The sequence below is a fragment of the Drosophila erecta genome, unplaced genomic scaffold, assembly GCF_003286155.1.
Source record: "Drosophila erecta strain 14021-0224.00,06,07 unplaced genomic scaffold, DereRS2 tig00000092-arrow-pilon, whole genome shotgun sequence".
Classification (NCBI taxonomy): domain Eukaryota; kingdom Metazoa; phylum Arthropoda; class Insecta; order Diptera; family Drosophilidae; genus Drosophila; species Drosophila erecta.
This window is the reverse complement of record NW_020825207.1, coordinates 18,598,201-18,611,303: the sequence shown is the minus strand read 5'-3', so window position 1 is coordinate 18,611,303 and position 13,103 is coordinate 18,598,201. Positions and strand designations below refer to the sequence as shown.

At 39.9% G+C, this 13,103-nt stretch overlaps 1 protein-coding gene across 2 annotated transcripts in view; it reads right to left on the bottom strand.

The window, feature by feature from the left end:
- LOC6549118 (short neuropeptide F) overlaps window positions 1-12,595 on the bottom strand; it is a 29,110-nt gene extending 16,515 nt beyond the window's left edge. For both annotated transcript variants that reach the window (XM_026981033.1, XM_026981034.1), the window contains exon 1: window positions 12,193-12,595. The gene's annotated coding sequence lies outside the window, so the exon portion shown is untranslated. The remainder of the gene's footprint in view (window positions 1-12,192) is intronic.
- Window positions 12,596-13,103: the final 508 nt, after the last annotated feature.

Sequence of the window (13,103 nt, the reverse complement as noted above, 5' to 3'; positions counted from 1 at the left end):
TTAGCGGCTAGAAGGGGCTATTTCGACGAAATATGTTGAATGAGCAATGTAATTGTTGAATGTGCTAAGATTTGTAATCAACACTACCGGAGAAAGCGCGAGTAAGTCTTTCAAAAGTGTCCAAAAGTATGCATCAATGTACTTTCCCCACTGCAACTTGAGGCCTAGATTTCCGCTTCCGTTTCTGCGAATTATTCTTACACTATTCTTATTCTATAATATACTATTCTGCGCGATATTTGAAAACGCGGCCTAGTATTTCAGATGAGGGTAAGAAATTGGCCAAAAGAGCACCACTTGGTGGAACCGTGTACTATGTTGCGTGTTTGTTCACACGCTTTGCACTCGTCATAATAATAAAATGTCCCAGGTCGACCTTCCGCCCCCTCCCGTGAGTCTTCCGAGCGCAACACGTGAACAATGGCAATTGTCTTGGCCCGACATTCTGGCACAGGTAATACAGGTAGTGAAGATAGATGGATGAGCAGCGCTAGCTGAAAGATTATACGCGCGCTTGTTGAGCTTCCTGTGCGACACCATGAGCGAAGGTGATGAGAGTTGGCCATATTTATGATAACTCGTTTTTGGGATTCATTTCAAGTTGCTAACAAGGAGTAGCACGGAGCTGAATAGAAGCAGTGCAAAGTATCTGCATCAATTTAATACACAGAGAAAATAAATCATGAAATACTATAGTTGCATAAAACTATAGTTGTTTTATATGATTTAAAGAACAATCTCTTGATTTACTCGCCCATCAATTTCTTTCTCAGTCCGGTAAGTCAGCTCACAATTTAACGTTTTAGGCATACGATTGAACGTACTTTTTAACAACGTTTTAGCCAGATTTTAAATCGTCGTATCTTCAAGTTTTCAGACTTTTTAAGAATAAAATTCAAGGGCATATTATTAGTCTGCGGAAAGGAACTTTCCAATCAAGATGGTTTGGGTTCCCTAATGACTCTGTCACCCGCTTTTGTCTGTTTCGCCAAGTTTTTGATTCCCACCGAGCAGAACAATCCGGTTGTCAGCTCCCTGAGCTTCTAGGGACTCCTTCAAGTGCTAATATGCCCATTAAAAGCCACCCACTTCGAAATGAGCAGCACACAGACAATTGCTGTGAGCGACTGCACACAATGAGCACGCGGAAACTGTCACGGAAAAGGAAAAGCGGAAAAGCGGAAAAGCGAAAGTGGGGGTTGACCCAAAAAAACATTCGGCTTTTGTCGCGACTTGAGTGCATTGCCAAGGAGATGAGAGCTCGGAAAAGCCGCGGATAAATCCATACGATACACTGTTGATTTAAGAGTTCAGGTTCTGCACCTAGAAACATGCCATCAATCACCGTAGTGTATGCTGTTGCAATTAGTGCGGTCATGTTAATGCTACTGAGATTCAAATTGAATTTCCCAGAACTGACAAGCCCTGATTATATCAATGCTCGGGGCGCCTGTTCTCATGCTCATTATGTCGCAAATGGACGTTTTATTGAAATCTTATTAGCCGTTTGCATTCCGTCTGTAATTGAAATAGTCACGCCTTGCTCGAAGGGATCAGTTCTCGGCAAATTATGCATTTTCACTAATATGACAGTTGCGCAATGTATGTGCCTGTCGGAAATCGAAAACCAATTATCAAGAAAGCCGCCTCAAATCCACATGCCACTCACTGTGGCACACAGCTAACGCACTGAAACTTGACCCAAAGGATTGGGCGACGGTTATGCAACGATTGGTGCGCTTTAAAGGCTTTTATACCCCCGAAAAAATGGGGGCTAATGGGCTAATGGGTGGCGGCGGAAGGTCAAAAGGCCCCGGCCATGAATGATGTGATTCAGCTGGCAACTTAAAGTGGCGCAGCTGTTGCATGCTGCATGTTGAAGAGCTGGCCATGAAAACTCCAAACTTTCCTCTTTGAAACACACGGTGTTGAATGTCAATGCGCCTAAACTTTCCTACCCCTTTAGCCAGATACTTTCTAATTAATGCTGACTTGAGCAGTACTTTCTATTACTTTATAATTAACCAAAGCGCTTTCATAGAATAAAGTTAAATGCTGAAAAACAGCAACCTCTAAAATGCTGCATTTTATTCTTAAATATTTGTTTTAACATAAGTCTTCTGCTTTTTAGTGTGGGGAATTGTTGGTACCCTCTAATGTCCAGTGCCACATTGCTAGCAGCTCAACTTTGGTTTCGATTCCCACGGGCACTTATTACGAGATCCTAATTAAATGTAAGTACTCGTTATCCTGTTAGGCCTTTGTCCTTTTTTCGAAATAACACATAAACGCTTCTGATTGCGTTAACCTTTGAGGTAATTACGGATTAGCAGCTTTGACCTACGCGATAACTATCTGCCTGCCGTTAGTAGGAGCCACTTGAGCTCATAAAGAATGCAGGAATGAATGAGGGGAAGGGCAAACAAGGAGTCGTCCATCAATCGCACGGCTATCCAGTGCCAATCGAAAGTGAATTGATAAATAGGCAATGAGGCCAGACGAAGGCTTGCAAAAGACCTATCGATTTTGAGTCGAGGGGGCGTGGGCGTATGTAATATGGCTTAAAGAGCTGGTCGTTTTGCGGCCAATACATATCCGACTCGGCCTGCCCGCAACTGTCTCATTTGCGGTTGGGACAACGCAGTTACAAAGCAATACTAAGGCTGCGGCTTTGTGGCCCAAATGTCATAGACCAATTTCTGTTTGAACTGCTGTTGCCGTCATTTCCTTGGCCAAATCGAATGTCTCGGCTGCGTAACGGATGTGTTTAATTAGTTGCATTTCAATTGTGCCAACAGAGGTTAAATTAACCACTAATATTTATCGACCACCGCTATATGAATATTTTTTATTAAATGTATTATATCAGCCTTACTTTGCAAATGAAATCGATGAAAGCCCCCAGAATTTGTCTCATATGGGACCTGTTACACAGTACTTATATTTGCCAAATAACATAAATTCCGAATAACATTTGATGTTCGGTAAAAAATTATAATACAGCTGCAAATGGTGCAGAGTGTGCAAAATTGTGTTTTTCTCAATTTTCAATTTTAATGCCCACGCTCCCATGCGGCATATTGATGTTGGCCAACTGCCCTGCCTCCTCCTCTTTCTGGAATGTCCTGTCAATTTTTTGATGGCCACTTTACGCCATTTTATGTGACACGCAAAGCCATCCATGAATAGTCATGGCATACACTTGTTTATGGCCAAGTGTGCAATGGGCTTTATTTATTTCACTCGGCTTTTAAGCTTCCCTAAAGTGGTTGTTAAGCTGTAAACATTCAACCGAAGCTGGAATTTTGGTGTTACATATCGGACTGGGTTCGGTTTCGGATCAGTACCCCTTGCGGAATGCGAGTCAAGGATATAGGAACAAGTCCCTTAAAAGGGATTGCAAATATTGTGCTTAGATGCATTTAATTCATGGGTTCTATACCACTTGATATTGCCGAAAACTATTGCTGCTGCATTTTCACTAAGCTTTGTTACTCGTTTTATGCCTATTGATCTAATAGCTTCCAACATTTTAGGTTTGGTGACGAAGATCTTGTTATTCTGATTTCCAGAAATCTGTCATTAAGTCGGATAAGTTGGCTTATTTCAGACAAAGAAGCCGTCTTAGTCGCCTAATAATTAATATTCCCCTAATGCAAACGGCTCGACTTGGTTAGTACAAGTCACTTGGCAGTATAAGCCGCCTAATGTGTTGGAAAATGGGAATGTAAATGGAGTCTACAGCCGACGGCTGAGCGTAATGCCAAATATTGTTTACAGTATTCAAATGAACATTCCCCGCCGCCAGGAGTCCATCAACAAGTGCTGAGCACGGAGGAGACCCTTCGATGGAAATTGCTTATTGCGGAGGAGGGAAATGGCTGCCGCCGAATTAAGAGTAAATAAATGTGTCTTGTCCCTGTTCATTGTTTGCTTTCAATCATGCTGCAAACAGAGGGTTTTGCGAGTCCTTACCCGCACCAGTGTGCATGAATGTATATGTGTAAACAAGGAAGTGCTCCTGATGGCCATCTTAAAGGCAGTATGAAGATAAGTGCATGGGGGAGATATCACGCATACGCCGGGTGTCCATAAACCTATTCAATGGATATGGATATGTGGTGGGCGCCAGCCCCTCTGAGCAATTAATGCGAGTGCGAAATTATTCGATTGCGGCCCGAACATTTCCTAATTCTTTGTTAAGCTCGTTGGTTTCTCCGCGAGCCTCGTTAAGTGCCTGTGAAATGATTTTCATTTATGCCAGGGCGTTATTTGATTTATATAACGCTCTTATTTTGATGGGCATTTGCTCGGAATGAACAAGAAGCCGGCTCTTTTGCCTAAACAGACAGTTGGTCTCGTCTGTCCCGCCTGATTTATGTATTTCTCCTAGCCCAACTTTCATTTCCAGCTCTGCTTGAAATAAATTTAAACGATAACCGCGCCAAGTGTTACACGAAGCTGTTTTTTTGGGCGTGTACACGACAGACGCCTTGAAGTAATAAAAAGAAACAGGGGAAAACACAAATTTTCTGTGATTAAATAGCTGAAAATCGCGTTTGCATACTTAAGACATTTATTGAATTACAGGCACATTCGCTTGGAAATTATAATTGAAAAATAATTGATTGCAAAAATAATTCAGGCAGTTCAATCAATACTTGCACACATTGCTTAGATTTTTCTTTAACTGTCAAGACTACAAAAATTAGGGAAAGTAAATATACAAATTATTCTTTCTTTTACCAGCTGAGCCATCTTGATTTTCGCTCAGTTGCTTCAGTGTTACCCTTTAATACCTCATTACACTTTCACTCCAGATATAATGAGCTCTTCAATCAAGCAGAAATGCTGTGCAAATATTAGCTGACAGTCATTCTAGATTTTCCCGAAGGCAGAAGCCTAAAAACATAAATACATTGCGATTTCATTTAACCGCAGCTTCTGCGGCAGGCAAATGAAAATATGAAAAAGTTTGAAATTGAATGAGAACATAATTGAAACAATTTCCGAAAGCACTGCTGGGAAACTCTGGAACTTAGAATCCATATTATGAAGTAATTGAAAGTTTTTTGGGTTGACTCGGGCCAAGTTTGCACTCATTGGGTATGAGCAGACATACGTCACTAGTGCGATAAGCGAGTAGCATTCCATATCAGCTACATGCCTTCAGAACATTTTAATATGGGAAATCTATATTCTCCCCACAATCGGGACACTAAACACGTTATAATCGCTACTTTATCGGGGTATTTACTGCTGTTCAACCAAAGCTAGATAACTCGTTTTGGATTAGATAGGGCGCTATTTACTAACTGGATGCTATCTTTATACCCGAGTCCCCAGCGGCGACTTAATGTTGTTGACTGTTTTGGTGAGCAGGCACGTGATTCGTCATCTAATTGAATTAATCAATTGTTCTGATGGAGGGACATTGCACCTTTGCTTGTTTATAATATAATCGTTAGTACCGAGGCATTCTTGAAACAAATAAATGAGAAAAGTTAATCATAAATACATGTCAAATTTCATATTTCCCTTTTTTTAAACTTCTTATACCCGTTACTCGTTGAAAAGTATATATTCAGGATATGAATCTATCAGGATATGTCCGTCTGTCCCTTCATCGGAGCACTTGAGATATTTTTTAGTATATCTATTGTATTTCTGAATGTTCTTTCTCGCACTAACTAATTAACGGGTATTTAATAGTCGAATAACGTCTATAGCGTTTTCTCTTGTTTTCTTTGTGTTTCAGTCATCTTTTTGGACTGCTGATAAGTGAATTAAAATCGATTAAAAATGTCATGCGTTCGGTTTCAGAGCATACCGCTGTTTTTTAATTGAAAAGCGTGTTCTGCTTTTACCACTTTCATTAAACGTTGCCACATTCTAATCAAACCCATATGCCTTCTTTGTATTTATTTTGTACATGCAAATCGAGACAATTATTCGGAATAACAGGATTTACACGTGTTCATTTTTATTAACGATTTTATTGCTGTGATCAAGTTTTAGAAGCCTGTTGAACAAATACATAACCATGCTGGAAGTTTGATTGGTATTTATTCAATATATTTTTAATACTTTTCCGTTGTACGATGAATGGCAATTCAGTAGTTGAGGGAGGAGCATGCAAAACTGGGTGGTCATGCATTGACCTCAGTTGGAACTCGTGGAAAACACTTGAATGCAGGTGGACGAGGACTTCATTTCTCCTTTTTCCGGGATGATTTGGAAGCATAGAACGGGAACTGGACATGCTGTGATTCATATTGAAAAATACCGATGCGCTTGATTGATTTACGGCTACGTCCGCTTCGTTGGGCCAACAACCCCGAAGGTTTGTGGGGCAGGCCAGTCCGCATGAAAGGTGCCACCTGCCGCAGCCATTGATGCTGACTGTGATCGGGACTGGGCTTCCATCAGCATTTGTATCTCCAGGCGACTCTGGTGGTCATAATTAAGTTCCATTGGCCAACTGGTTCTTGCTCTAGCTCGTAAAGTTATTAGTTTCTCGGAAAAGTCCGACTTATACCAAGAAGGTTCGAAACTATGTCTGTCTGTCCTAAGTTTGTTATATGCCGATAACTTTTTGGCTTATACGGATTGCAACACCAAGTGGTCTTGTTCTAATGAACTGTTTTGTCACTGAAGTGCGATTCGCACAACAGAGAATTTCATACTCGAGTTCCTAGATTATCAAATACCCTATAATCAGCTGGAAGGAGACCGAAATTCTTTGAAATATCCATAGAAATTGGCAAGTAAAATAAAATAGCTCCCTACGCTCATACGGACGGACAAACGGACGGACAGAGATATATACGGACGGACAACCGGACATGGAGAGATACATTCGGATAGTGATCCTGATCAAAAGTCTATAGTTTTTATAGTGTCGGAAACGCTTCCTTTCAACTTTTCAACGTATCTAGAACGTCTTGACTTTACGAGAAATGGGTATAAAAGCAATGTAGGTTGATGTAAAATGTGGTTGCCCTTTGGGTCAGGATTGATTTTTTGATTGGTTTTTAGCCCAGTAAGTAACAGATTTACTATTCAAAGCTATCAATGGTTTTTATAATTAATATTAAAAAAAACCTCTCTTTTTCCATTCCTCTGATTCCTCCAGAACGTTTTAAGTCACAAAGCTTTATTAGAAGTTTGCAAATGGCTACCGCAGAAGTTGCCATTTTTTGCCATAATTTCGCGCGCTTAATTGGATTTAATTTTCACATTTCCTGAAATGTCAACTTGATGATTTCCATTTGAATAATCGAGAGAAACAAAAAACGGAGTCCGAAGATTAATTTGCCAATCCGTTTGGCTCGACTAATGCGCTCGACAGCCGCCTAATTGTCTAAAACAATTTATGAGGGTCTTTCTCGCTTATTTGAGTTGGCAGTTTATAAATACTTTGCCCTTTGGTAATTCCTCATTCAAAACGCAACGAGCTGGGCAATTAATTAGCTAATGAAATTACATTCGAGTGGCTGAAAACCTTTGGCAATACAACCTGTTGACACTTTTTTCGGAAGCGTTTTCCGTTTCGTGTTTTCCCCAATTACATATCCTTTTGGTAAGCCAGTAGAAACCGGCTTACCTGCCCTTGGGCCATATTTGCAACGTGTCGCATAATTAGGGCCAACAAGAGGCAAAAACTTAAACGCTGTAAATTACTCATGGATTTTTCGCCGTCCGCGCCCGAGTTTAAAGTGTTTGGCTTTTGTGTTGACAATGCCGAGGCCTAATTGTATGCTGAAAAAGGGGGAAACATGCGCCCTTTAAAGTAGCATTTCCTTCACTTACTTGGGGGGACATTTTTTTAATTAGTTCTTTAAGAAGTCAAACAATGGGTAACAAATGGCTTTTCCAAACGACATTCAAAATATGGCTTTTCAAAAAGTCCACATGAACTTAGTCCACTCTAAGCGCCAAAATATGGTTTTGACATTTTGGTATTTTATTGATTCCCCAAAACTCTGTGTAATAAGCTTATGGGATCAGTTCCTATGAGCTGTTGAAATTTATTTCGTGATTTGCTGTGATTTGCATCGGTGAAATGGCACCATGAATCAGATGGAAAACATACCACAGAGAAACCAGTGAGGATGTAGCCAATAAGTCATGGTTAGTCCGTGGCCCATAAACGGCAAATAAAAACATATTGCACGCGTGTGCAGTGTTCGATTTTGTCGCCGACTGCACATTGCGTACACGCCACGTTGGCCAAAGCTCATTAGAGCTGGTCGTTGTTTTTAAATGGGCGTGCGAAGTCCGCCCCCTTTTCGCTGTGGGCGAAGGACTTCAATCACGGCTGAAGAGAGCTCGTCAGCTCATCAAACTGATTTAATGGCGGGCAGTCCGCTCACAACACGTGCAACCAATTAAAATAGTTTCCCAGCCAAGCAATTATGGCAATTACGGGAGGTCCCGCTAACTATGACCACGTGTTTGTGCAAATATTCGATCAAAATCTTGAGAAAGTAGATTATTTGTGGGAGAGAAGTTCACTGATATGTGACATGTACACCGTGGACTGGAATTAAGTCAGAAATGTCACCCCAATTGGCCATAAAGTGCGGAGAAGCAATCTTGAAGCCAAAAAGGCGACACAAATTCTAGCCAATTCTCCACCATATTTACTTATCACATTCAAACGGCGCAGAGAAAGCAACGAAGGGAGATACCAACAAAGAAATTGTATGGTATCTGGCGGAAATGAAGGATGGGACAGGAAGGGGCATCAAATTACTTGGCTTGGTCGCAAAGTGGTTAATTTCAGGCTTGGCTGGAATGGGCGTGGTCGTTCGGAGGCGGTCTAAGCCAATTTGTGGAGTATTGTGCACTTTATAAATAGTTGAGATGTTGTTTTGGACTTTTCGAGTGCTCAAGATTTATTTATTCGGCATTTGCCTGTTGATAAAGTGCGTCAACAGCAATCCTTGGACGGGATTTAAGGGGATAAAGTTCTCTTGTCATATTTAAAATAAATATTTATGCGTCTTTTGCTTGCCACTTGCGACACATTTGATAGGATTTAAGCTTGCACCGTGATAATAGAATACAATAACAAACTCTAATAAATCGTATTAAATGTTTTTATCTATTTGCATGATGTAATGAAATTTATGGTTTTAAGAATATGCTTGGTAATAGTTTCTAAAATCCCAGAGCACACTTCGCTACTTAGACTTGACCATCCATCACAGATGTTTGCACACCACCTAGTTGAATAATTCACTCGGAAGGATACCCCTTTTTGCTATCTACCCTTTCAGGCTACCTTTTTCCAGCCATTTCAGCCGTTTCAGCCATCTCGGCTCTTCCTGACAGCCAGGAGCCAGTTGAGAATGTAATAAAGAGCTCACAATTTATGGCACCTTTCCAGGAGTGGCAGCATTGTGCAAGATGGGACTAAACCCTGTCACCTGTGCGGGGAAGGAGGAGACACACGGAGTTCAAAGGTAAACTGTTGGCACCTGTTGATGGCCACCTGTCATCTGTGCATATTTTAACATTTTTGGATTTGGCAGAAAACAATGTGTGGATTTGTCGTCGGCTTAGCAATTAAACAAGGCATTTGTGGTCCGTCCTAATAACATAATCTAGTGGCATATAAAATGTGTAACTATTCGTATCTCCTGTATTAATTTCATTACCGCTTCAGTTGGGCCCTTTTTGCCCGTTTAATTTGGCGGAAAATTGCATGGGCAGCTAATTAGGTTTTGCTAGTCAGTATAAATTATTTGACGGGTACCGCTCCCATTTGACCAATCCGCCAGAGCATGGAAATGCCTTTTTTTTTTCCTCTGTGTTTTTCTTTGAGAGCATGTTATTGTGTCAACGTCTTCATTTCTTGTTTTCATTTGTTTCGCATTGGTCCTGCAATTGCTGGCTTGTGGCTGCCCCAAATTGTGGCATTGACACTCGCCGGAAGCCAAGGAAAAACATTTGCCGTCGGCTTCTGATCGGCCCGAAATTTCTGTCTGGCATTTGTAAATCGGACCAAGCCTCAAAATTTATTGTTCACTTGCCAACTCAAATCAATACCGCTCATACACACATATGTGGTTTCAATTAAATGTGAATCAATTCGATACGCTTCGAATTAAACTTTCTGACAGTTTAAATTACATGAAGAACAAGAATAAAGTCCAATTCTTTATTCGCTAATGAAGACGATATATGTGGTATTTTATGGAATTAAATTTGCCGAGTAAAATATTTGCAGTCATAAATATTTAGGGGCACATTGAAGCCTACGTTTTTGATCAAAACCGGTTAAAATCAAATCGCTGTTTTGTTTAATTTCACTTAACTCGCTTAAATATTCACACTTGCTTACCTACATTGTAAACTTTTAAATATTTACTCGCCGCAATTTCCTTCACAGGCAATTAAATTAGCTAAGCCTGCCAAATGTGTCGAAATTAATTCTAAAATGTCATCAGTTTAATTAATGCAATTTCCGATGCTATATGGTGGTGAGCCTGGTTCCGCCTCACCTGTGGAATTATTTATGCAAATTGAAAGGCCAACAAATGTTGGCAACGGATGTGTGTGATAGGCGGAAACGGATGACAAATGTTTTAATAACCTTACTTTGCCATGTGAGCATGTTGATTTAAGTGTGAGCTCTTGAAGTTGTTGACTATTTTTGCCAAAACCAAAGAGCAGGGCGTTAATAACAAACGGAAGAATGAAAAATTAAGCACCATTTCAGCCCAAAAGGACAGACAGTGGAACAAAGAAAAACACTCAAAACTCAGTTTGCATAATGAATGAAAAAGTTTTGGAACAATTCGTGCAGTTTGTTCTGTAAAAAGGAATGTCCTGCATTGAAATATATTAATAGAACAACTATTTCAGTCAGTCAAATAAAGTTATAGGTGCAGGATGAAATATTTTTGACTTAAAAAGTCAGCAAATTAACAAGTTGTTTATGAAAATGTGGACGCATTTAATTCACATTGTCAATATTCTATAATCTGTATCAGATTCATTAATTTGCACGTAATTTATATGTTTACATGCCAGTTACACATGCCAATGTTAAGCAATGAATCTCTTTGATCACGTTATTTTATAATTACTGGTGTATTTCAGCACCATTTCGTTTATCCTTAAATAGTTACAAATGTCACAGATAATGCTATTGTAATGATATTTGTCAAGCGGCTTACAGATGTTGTTAGGGGACTTATTTTTACCACCATTTGGGAGTCCCTGTCCAGATTATCATCTACAAGGGACGTGCTCAATCTGACACGCGAATTTGTTAAAATTACTTGACTCCTGTCTTGCAATTTCACCCGCTTTCACTTCCGTTTCCGCTTTTCTTAGCCATATGTCATGAAAGTTAGCGCCATGCTGAGGCACGTCCACAATACATATAATTAGGATCTATCAAGTGAAGCAATCTTCACTTGTTGTTTTGTGTGGCTGTTCACTTTTGGGTTGATAATGGTAATATGTTACCTACTTAGCAATTTCTTTTTTTTCAGGTTTCCCCGATCTCTTAGTAAAATTTCTAGTTTATGTTCCATTTGTTCCACCTAACTCGTTCAAGCAATGTAACTTATTGGGCCTGAAGAACCCTTTCCACAAATTATAGCATGGGTCTAAAAAATAGCTCGCTAAAAGCCGAAGAACCCTTTCCACAAATTATAGCATTGGTCTAAAAAATAGCTCGGTAAAAGCCAGTTTGACTTTGTTTCGTACACTGACCCGAGGAGTTGTAAGAAGGCTTTATGCCAGACTTCAACAACACAGTAGAAAAAATTGATTGACAATTATTGCTATTTTATGAGTTTTGTTTAACAAAGTAGCTGATGTCGTTTTGATACGGGTGACGAGGGTCTTTTGTTGACATTAGCCAGCCGTACATCGATTGTGTGAAAAGCGAGCATGATTCATGGTGACTGCTGACTTAATATATAAAAGATTCTTTTTGACTGAAAAAATATATGTGGGTACCACATACGCCCATGGTAACGAAAAGGCGTTCATTAAAATTAAGTGGCACACGACTTCTAAAATTTCTCTGTATTTGTGTGTTTTTGAGAAAAACTTGAGGCAGGAAATTAAATGTTTTAGAGTCGTAAACACATATTATTATATTTGCCGTGACTTGGATAAAACTTCGAAAAGTCAATTTTTATTTATAGTATTAAGCTTGTATCTTACCTGCACGTCAATATAACAACACGCAAAATGTATATTAAACGGAAATTTAATGAACTTATTCAAGCGAACTGTCTTGTTCTGTAATAGATTTCCCTTAGAATGCAATCACTGGTTTAACTGGATTTTACATTTCACAATGTCCGGATTTCAAGGGAAAGTGCCTTAAAAAGTTTTTCAATTAAGCTTGGAATTCGGCTCAATGAGAGCACGTAAATGTATGCCACGCTTTTTGCAACTGAAAATGAACTAAATGTTTGACAACTGGCCAACGGTAAGCTTAGAATCACACAAAATGAAGTTGAAAACTTGGTTTTTTGAAACCCTTTGTTCGGTTAGCCGTTTCAAGGTTGATTGGTTGGTGGTAAGTTGAGATTCCTTCGAAGCGCGCCGAACGAATGCAACGGCCACGAGGAAAACGACTTGCTTTATAGCCAGCCGTAAAAGCCGAATTCCTGCCGAAACCCAACGAAGTTGCTGATGTCGGCATGTGGCACGTAGTTCAACTTCAACTGGTTGCTCCTGTTGCTTCTTCAATCAAAAGCTTTCCTTGCTAGCCGGCTACCCAGGTTTGGGTCCTGGCTAATGGGGAACACTTTGCCGCCTACGCATTATACCCTCACTGGTGGATTTAAGTGGGAGTATTGGGATCGGTTAGAAATTTGTTCAAACGCATATATGTTTGCATACATATTCCTGACCACGGAACTCACTGAACCCATTTTGAAAACTTTGATCCTGTGATCAGACCCCGATGTCCAATTCCAGAAAATCTTACTATTCCTTGTTTTTTATCTATTTTATATTTCGCCATAGGGATTAAAGTATTTATCTATCCTAAAGACAGGTAAAATCACCCAAATTTTATAAGCAGCTTCCATCCAATTTCAATGATTGACTCAGATAGCCCACAT